Source organism: Salmo trutta, chromosome 2, assembly GCF_901001165.1.
Source record: "Salmo trutta chromosome 2, fSalTru1.1, whole genome shotgun sequence".
Classification (NCBI taxonomy): Eukaryota; Metazoa; Chordata; class Actinopteri; order Salmoniformes; family Salmonidae; genus Salmo; species Salmo trutta.
This window is the reverse complement of record NC_042958.1, coordinates 14,627,254-14,636,998: the sequence shown is the minus strand read 5'-3', so window position 1 is coordinate 14,636,998 and position 9,745 is coordinate 14,627,254. Positions and strand designations below refer to the sequence as shown.

At 44.4% G+C, this 9,745-nt stretch overlaps 1 protein-coding gene across 1 annotated transcript in view; it reads left to right on the top strand.

Annotated features, from left to right (window-relative positions):
• The first annotated feature begins 5,121 nt into the window (after positions 1–5,121).
• LOC115151465 (D(3) dopamine receptor-like) overlaps positions 5,122–9,745 on the top strand; it is a 51,327-nt gene continuing 46,703 nt past the window's right edge. The window contains exon 1 of the mRNA XM_029695429.1: positions 5,122–5,305. The gene's annotated coding sequence lies outside the window, so the exon portion shown is untranslated. The remainder of the gene's footprint in view (positions 5,306–9,745) is intronic.

Here is a 9,745-nt window from a genome sequence, read left to right as displayed (position 1 = left end):
TAGGGAAGATAATCAAGGAGGTGATGGAGTCCAGGTGAGTGTGATGAGACGATGGCGATAGGTGTGCGGGATAATCAGCAGCCTGATGACCTAGAGGCCGGAGAGGGAGTATACGTGACACCGTTGCCTATATGGATCAGGTATTATCATAAATGTATGGTTATGGTAGGCAGGGGTGTAGTGCACCTGCAGCGCTTTTTCAATTTGAGAACACACAGAGCCGATAAAAAATATTTCAGGAAAAGTATTTCTGAAGGTGAATCAATGTCCTGCACGATCACATAATGACTAATTAGCATTATACAAAGTAGCGACCCATCATTTTGAGCCCCACATTTTTTGCAAAAAAAACACATGCCTGTTTTGCATGTTATTTTGCCATTAATACGTGTTACATATTAGATTGCAAACAATGTAAAAAAAAAAGTTATATCATTGAGTTAATAAAGCTGCATACAAACATGGTTTATTTTTTGATTTCTTGAGTAAGGAAGCTCCAAAATGCAGGTGTTTCAGCCTAGCTCAGTGCTTTCTGTGGTGGTGGGGCAAGCCAGCAGAAAATTGCATTGTGCCGTGATTGGCTCAGTGTTCTGTCATTCATGGGGACACTACGTCACCGCCAAGTCTTAGGGCAGAGCTAGAAAATTCAAGCCCCTTGGCTGCTTCCATAGAGTTACATTAGAAGTTCCCATCCAAGCAAGTTCAAAATGTATTTTCCCAGTCGTAGCTCATTTTCCCAGAGTTCCCAGTTGTCTTGAACTCACTAAAGTCAGATCTACAGTAGCTTTGATTTGTCACGATCGTCTAAAGGAGTAAACCAAGGCGCAGCGTGGTTAGAGTTCCACATGTTTAATAAATATAAAACTCACCAAAACAATACAGAAGAAAACGAAGCATGACGTTCTGGGCTGCTCACAGGCAGCTACACAAAAACAAGATCCCACAAAGCACAGGTGGGAAAAGGCTGCCTAAGTATGATTCCTAATCAGAGACAACGATAGACAGCTGCCTCTGATTAGGAACCATACTCGGCCCAAAACAAAGAAATACAAAAACATAGACAAAGGAACATAGAACGCCCACCCTAGTCACACCCTGGCCTAACCAAAATAGAGAACAAAACCCTCTATGGCCAGGGCGTGACAGTACGCCCCCCCAAAGGTGCGGACTCCGGCCGCAAAACCTGACTCTAAAGGGGAGGGTCCGGGTGGGCCTTCCTTACGGCGGCGGCTCTGATGCGGGACGTGGACCCCGCTCCATCTTCGGCTTGGCCCCCTTAGGTGGCGCCTCTGGAGTGGGGACCCTCGCCGCCGACCCCGGACTGGGGACCCTCACAGCGGGCCCCGGACAGGCGGGCGACTCTGGCAGCTCCGGACAGGCGGGCGACTCTGGCAGCTCCGGACAGGCGGGCGACTCTGGCAGCTCCTGACAGGCGGGCGACTCTGGCAGCTCCGGACAGGCGGGCGACTCTGGCAGCTCCGGACAGGCGGGCGACTCTGGCAGCTCCGGACAGGCGGGCGACTCTGGCACAGGACTCACCAGGCTGGGGAGATATGCAGGAGGCCTGGCTCTGGGAGCAGGCACAGGACGCACCAGGCTGGGGAGACATGCAGGAGGCCTGGCTCTGGGAGCAGGCACAGGACGCACCAGGCTGGGGAGACATGCAGGAGGCCTGGCTCTGGGAGCAGGCACAGGACTCACCAGACTGGGGAGACATGCAGGAGGCCTGGCTCTGGGAGCAGGCACAGGACTCACCAGGCTGGGGAGACATGCAGGAGGCCTGGCTCTGTGTGCAGGCACAGGACTCACCAGGCAGGGGAGACATGCAGGAGGCCTGGCTCTGGGAGCAAGCACATGATAGACCGGGTCCTGCAGACGCACTGGAGGTCTGGAGTGCACGGCCTGCACAACCCGTCCTGGCTCGATGCCCACTCTAGCATGGCACTTGCGGGGGGCTGGTATCGACCCCACCGGTCTGTGCGTGCGGATGGGCGAGACTGTGCGCACTTCCGCATAGCACGGCGCTCTCCAGGCCAAACACTCCCCATAATAAGCGCGGGGAGTTGGCTTAGGGCTAACCCTTGGCCCAGCCAAACTACCCGTGTGCCCCCCAACTACCCGTGTGCCCCCCTCTTTTTTGGGGCTGCCTCTCAGGTTCCCATAGCTCCCTTCCTTGTCCTCGCAGAGTTGACGTTCCAACACCCATGTCCATCCTTACCCCCGATGCTCCAAACCACGCTGCTTGGTCTTCTGTTGGTGGGATCTTCTGTCACGATCGTCTAAAGGAGTAGACCAAGGCGCAGTGTGGTTAGAGTTCCACATGTTTAATAAATATGGCACTCACCAAAACAATACAGAAGAAAACGAAGTGTGACGTTCTGGGCTGCTCACAGGCAGCTACACAAACACAAGATCCCACAAAGCACAGGTGGGAAAAGGCTGCCTAAGTATGATTCCTAATCAGAGACAACGATAGACAGCTGCCTCTGATTAGGAACCATACTCGGCCCAAAACAAAGAAATACAAAAACATAGAAAAAGGAACATAAAACGCCCACCCTAGTCACACCCTGGCCTAACCAAAATAGAGAACAAAACCCTCTCTATGGCCAGGGCGTGACATGATTGGACTGTTCATGTCAACATCATACTTTCAAAATCTTAGCTAGTCGACAATCTACTGGCAAATCCTTTTTAATCCTTGCCATATGAAGAGAAATAATGATGAGAAATTATAGATAAAACGTATTGGTGCTCATTGGCCATTGGACATAAACATTAAACAACAAGTTGGAAATCGTAAATTCTACAATGAGTAGTTTGGAGGGAATTAGTGGCCAACTTCAAGCATTGAAAAGCAATCATTAGCCTGCTATTCAGTGGTGGCTATGTGGTCCCAAGTCAAAGATTAAGGGTCTCTTTTCCTAGTTTAAAATGATAAACATTCAAGATTGGCCATGCTGTCAATGAAGCATGATTTGTGCCACGCTCAAAACAACTGTTAACTCGGAACTGCAAAGATGGACTTTTGTGAGTTCAAGACAACTGGGAACTCTGGAAAAAGAGCTACGACTGGGAAAATAAGTTTTGAACTTTCATCCAACTCGGAATTGTAAATCCGGAACTCGGGCCTCTTTCTAGAGCTACGACCTCAAGATCACTGATATCTTCATGAACTTCTTTTTCTGAGTTCCCAGTTGTCTTGAAAGCAGCATTAATCCAGAGAACGCCAGACTTTGATGACAAAATTTGATGACAAAATATCCCCACTAAGGACCGCTGCGCCACCTTCCTGTTCAAGTGAGCACAGCACAACAAGGTGAGTGAACAAATAGTTATATTGACTACGTACGTTTATCCGCTTGTCGTCCTCTTATATGACATAGTTTGTGCTTCTCAACTGTCAGTAGAAACCACATTTGTTTAAGCAAGTCAGACATATCAGCTATGTCTTTTTAAAAGGCAGTAAATGAGGCAGAATGAACTGTTTTGCTGCCAGACAAGGCTCCGCTGATAGCCAGGTGTAGCAGTGGTAAGGTGTTGGGACTGCTGTTGGGACTCTGCTGTTGGGACAGCTTTATGTAGGCCCAAATAGTTTGTGTGCACCGTCTGTCACCGTTATAGTAAAATGTATGTATTATTTTGCCCCACCATGATTTACATGCTAAAATCGCCACTGATTGTATATTACAGAACCGAACCGAATATAATAGCATAGTAGGCCTATACCGATACTGTTACACCAAAAACACCTACTAATTTCTAGTGAGATTATAGGATGGTTAGCTGACATTTACATTTTCTCATGTGGCCAAAACTCAACAAGCGCACGCCATTAAGAAAGAAATGCTTTGATTGAAACAAAATACAAAAGAGAAACTGATTGAGATCATATGATTGACATGCAGACGCAGTTCGGACATCTCACCTGTGAAAAGTAAAGAATTATTCACGATTGACAGTGATGATAGTTTGTTTTGAAATTAGGTATGCATAATTTGCTATTTGAGGTTATTAAACATACACCATTTATTTGAGGCAATATGTGTGGGTATAGGCAGACGTTGCAATTGGAGGATGTATTTTATGCATAATCTATAATCTAATAATAGACTAGATCTGTCGGTACAAACTTTGTTTGAGAAATGATGACTTCATTAACTTATTTTTTGCGACCTGGCACCTAAAAAAACTACACGAAGTATTCACTCCATTCCGGTATGTAAGAAAGGTATGGATGCACTAGAAACAGAGACGCACAGGCGCAAATTGTTTTCCTATGATAATCATGGTCAAATGGGCAATAATCCTCAAGAACACATGGACAATTATACTACTATAAATTAACTCACCGATTTGTAATTTGTCGTAAGGAATGACGAGTTTAAGTTATTACTTAGTCAGCTTCATCCTAATATGAAACGGATTCCCACTCCGCCCCGTTACTGCTGAATATTTATTTGGGTGTTTTAAATGAATCTGCACCCTGGAGGGTGATTTTCTTTTAAAATATTAAAATACCATAACAACTTATAGCTCACGCACAACCAACTTCTCACCTTGTCGACTACACGTTGTTATTGGTCTGAGTCTGTCTCAGAAGGGTATATTTTAAGACCTGCTCGTTAATGGGCAGCACCACCGGCGTCGCGCGGTGTAATAAATATCTTCCGAGCTCGTCACTATATTTTATCGTCCTCAATGGCTCTTCCCTTAAAAAAACAACTGGGTCTCGGTAATTGGAAATTCGGACCTGCATCCTGATGTAGGCTAGGCTATGTCATACCTTTTCCATCTAATTCTACACGGGCATTTGACCGAGAATTATGAATGTAGGCCACTTTGGTTTATGCCCATAGGCCTTTGTAAATGTATAGTTTTTCTCTTCACTCCCACTAGCCAAACAAAACGTATATCAATTGTAAATCTGCTTGAACATATAGGCCTTGTATGACAAGGTAGATGAACCACCACCACGCATAGTGTAATCGTCACACTTGAAGCTCATTTTCATCGAGGCTAGATGGCTCTATCACGTTCCGAGATGCTTCAGCGCAACTCAAGTCAGGTGAACCAGTGGCTTTGCTAGAATAACTCAAGGAAGGGGAAAAACGGAGTACGTGAGTATCTCTAGTCTTGTGCATTAATGAGTTTGGCGGCTCTGACTCAGAGCGTGTGGACAATGGGCGCCCCACAGCTCTGGGTGCAGTTAGAGTGGATAAAAACAGACCAGACAACTTTTACCTTCCAACGGACGGATTCCACGATGGCACCTCATGCATCCTGCGCTGAAACAGGCTAACAGGTAGGACTGTCTGTTTGTGGCGCACACATCATTAACATGACAGGTTTAAATACAAGTTGGAACTGTTATTGTCGCCTGCCGAGTCTTATTCTGATGCATTTAACCGTTTTACATCCAGCATTTATTTAGGTGTTTATTTATTCTAGCCCAGCCTGCTTGATGTATGACTTTCAGTGATGTTTTCACTTTATGCCGACTATTACCCATGTTTTATTAAGTATGGTCCATTTGGCCATATCCTTTGGCCATGCATGTTGGCTTGTCACATGTAATTGTGGTTTAGGTGACAGGGACTGACCCCAATCTCAAGAGAGATATCGAAGGTGTAGGTAGGCAACCTTTCGCGCGGAATTTTATGTGTTCGACTTTAATTTCTCCTATGAGGAGTGCATAAGAGGCTTCCGCATGCAAATGAGGATCTCCTGACAGCAGGGAGGATTTATCGGAACCGCATGTGTATGATAGCACCTCCAAATTGATTTGGACAGCCAAAGTGATTAGATATAATAACTGCACATTTCAGTGATAATTGTGATAGGCTATCTGGATAAATAGTAGCACCGTTATTTTTAATTACCAGCTTACATATAGAATGCCTATTAGCAATGCATTCATAGATTAATACATTTGATGTCAGTCCAGTTATTTTTCTGATGTGAAAACATTTATGTAAATGTGTGTTTTGGTAGTTTGTTTTGGTGGTGTGTGGGGGCTGTCTGAGGGAGGTGGGGGGTTTGTTTCATGTTCAAGTACATTGGCACCTTCAGCACAACCCGAGCCATCAACAGGACAAACAAGCACTGCCTGTTCCAAAGCACGTACATGTGTGTGTGTGTGTGTGTGTGTGTGTGTGTGTGTGTATGTGTTTGTGTATGTGTGTGTGTGTGTGTGTGTGTGTGTGTGTGTGTGTGTGTGTGTGTGTGTGTGTGTGTGTGTGTGTGTGTGTGTGTGAAAGAGACTGTCTTCAACGCATGCAGACCCACGCTGCATTGTCGTTCCCGGTTCCAGTGATAGTGGTGTTTATTATCCGAGGGCAGCAAGTGTGCAGCACCAGTCACCATGGTCACTCTTAATTCATCATGTCTCCATGCAGATGGAAGATATCTCTCCCTGTAGACTCTGTTTGGGTCTGTTCTATCCCTGCATAGGATCAATGACTAGACAGGATCAAGGACTAGACCGAGTCAAGGACTAGAAAGGGTCAAGGACTAGACAGGGGGACTAGACAGGATCCAGGACTAGACAGGATCCAGGACTAGACAGGATCAATCACTAGACAGGATCAAGGACTAGACAGGATCAAGGACTAGACAGGAGGACTGGACAGGATCCAGGACTAGACAGGGTCAAGGACTAGACAGGGGGACTAGACAGGGTCAAGGACTTGACACGATCCAGGACTAGACATGGTCAAGGAATAGACTGGGTCAAGGACTAGACAGGAGGACTGGACAGGATCCAGGACTAGACCGGGACAAGGACTAGACAGGGTCAAGGACTAGACAGGATCAAGGACTAGACAGGATCAAGGACTAGACAGGAGGACTGGACAGGATCCAGGACTAGACAGGGTCAAGGACTAGACAGGGTCAAGGACTAGACAGGATCAAGGACTAGACAGGATCAAGGACTAGACAGGAGGACTGGACAGGATCCAGGACTAGACAGGGTCAAGGACTAGACAGGGTCAAGGACTAGACAGGGTCAAGGACTAGACAGGATCAAGGACTAGACAGGAGGACTTGACAGGATCAAGGACTAGACAGGGTCAAGGACTAGACAGGGTCAAGGACTAAACAGGGATAGAGAGAAGATAGAGCATGAGAGAATTAAGAATATACAGTGCCTTCGGAAAGTGTTCACACGCCTTTAATTTTTCCACATTTTGTTGTGTTATTAAAATTGATTCAATGAGATTGTTTGTCACTGATCTACACACAATACCCCATAATGTCAAAGTGGAATTTTGTTTTTAGAATCTTTTTGAAATGAATAGAAAAATTAAAACAGAAAGTTCTTGAGTCAATAAGTAAGTATTCAGCCTCCTTGTTGTGGCAAGCCTAAATAAGTTCAGGAGTAAAAATTTGCTAAACAAATCACATAATGAATTGCATGGACTCATTCCGTGTTCAATAACAGTGGTTAACATTCTTTTTTAATAAATACCCCATCTCTGTACCCCACACATACAGTTATCTGTAAGGTCCCTCAATTGAGTACTGAATTTCAAACACAGATTCAACCACAAACACCAGGAAGGTTTTTCAATGCCTTGCAAAGAAGGGCACCGATTGGTAGATGTGTAAAAAAACAAGCAACAGATGCTGAGTATCTCTTGGAGCATGGTGAAGTTATTAATTCGGCTTTGGATGGTGTATCAATACACTCAGTTACTACAAAGTTACAGGCGTTCTTCCTAACTAGTAGCCGGAGAGGGGTTTCCTTCCTCTCCGGCTACTAGTTAGGAAGGACGCCTGTGACTTTGTAGTAACTGAGTGTATTGATACACCATCCACCACCATTATCATGAGGCTAATGGTGATTTTAAAACAATTACAGAGTTTAATGGTTGTTATTTGACAAAAATTAGGATGGATCAACAGCATTGTAGTTACTCCACAATACTAACCTAAATTACCTAAATTGGTCCCGTGTGGCTCAGTCGGTAGAGCATGGTCTTTGCAACGTGTTTGCAATGCCAGGGTTGTGGGTTCGATTCCCACGGGGGACCAGTATGGAGAAGAAAATTTATGAAATGTATGCATTCACTACTGTAAGTCGCTCTGGATAAGAGCGTCTGCTAAATGACTAAAATGTAAATGTATTACATATTGAAAAGAAGGAAGCCTGTATAGAATACAAATATTCCACATGCATCCTGTTTGCAACAAGGGACTTAAGAAATACTGCAAAAAATGTGGTAAAGACTTTTACTTTTGGTCCTGAATACATAGTGTTATGTTTGAGACAAATCCAACACAACACATCACTTCGTACCTCTGTTCATATTTTCAAGCATGGTGGTGGCTGCGTCATGTTATGGATATGCTTATCATCGGCAAGGACTAGGGAGTTTTTCAGGATAAAAAGAAATGGAACACAGCTATAAGCACAGGCAAAATCCTAGAGGAAAACCTGGTTTATTTTCTTTCCAACAGACACTGGGAGACAAATTAATCTTTCAGCAGGACAATAACCCAAAACACAAGGCCAAATGTACGCTGGAGTTGCTTTCCAAGATGACCTGGAATATTCCTGAGTGGCCTAGTTACAGTTCTGACTTAAATTAGCTTGAAAATCTATGATTGTCTAGCAATGATCAACAATCAACTTGACGGAGCTTGAAGAAAGAAAAAAAATTCAATTAGAAAATATTGTACAATCAAGGTGTGCAAAGCTCTAAGTGACTTACCCAAAAAGGCTCACAGTTGTAATCGCCACCAAAGGTGCTTCTACAAATTATTGTCTCAGGGGTGTGAACACTTACAGTACCAGTCACAAGTTTGGACAGATCTACTCATTCTAGCGTTTTTCTTGATTTTTACTATTTTCTACATTGTAGAATAATAGTGAAGACATCAAAACTATGAAATAACACATATGGAATTATGTAGTAAGCAAAAAAGTGTTAAAGAAATCAAGATATATTTTATATTTGAGATTCTTCAAAATAGCCACCCTTTGCCAACTTTGCACACTCTTGGCATTCTCTCAAACAGCTTCATGAGGTAGTCACCTGAAATGCATTTCAATTAACAGGTGTGCCTTGTTAAAAGTAAATTTGTGGAATTTCTTTCCTTCTTAATGTGTTTGGGCCAATCAGTTGTGTTGTGACATAGTAGGGGTGGTAAACAGAAAAAACCATCAAGCGCTAGAATGAAACTGGCTCTTATGACGTCCACCACAGGAAAGGAAGACCCAGAGTTACCTCTGATGCAAAGGATAAGTTCATTGGAGTTACCAGCCTCAGAAATTGCAGCCCAAATAAATGCTTCACAGTGTTCAAGTAACAGACACATCTCAACATCAATTGTTCAGAGGAGACTGTGTGAATCAGGCCTTCATGGTCGACTTGCTGCAAAGAAACCACTACTAAAGGACACCAATAATAAGAAGAGACTCGCTTGGGCCAAGAAACACAAGCAATGGACATTAGACCGGTGGAAAACTGTCCTTTGGTCTGATGAGTCCAAATTTGAGACTTTTGGTTCCAACCTCCATGCCTTTGTGAGACGCAGAGTAGGTGAACGTATGATCTCCGATGTGATGTTGCCACCGTGAAGCATGGAGGAGGAGGTGTGATGGTGTGGGGTGCTTTGGTGGTGACACTGTTTGTGATTTTATTTAGAATTCAAGGCACACTTAACCAGCATGGCTACCAGAGCATTCTGCAGCGATACGTTATCCCATCTGGTTTGCGCTTAGTGGGATTATCATTTG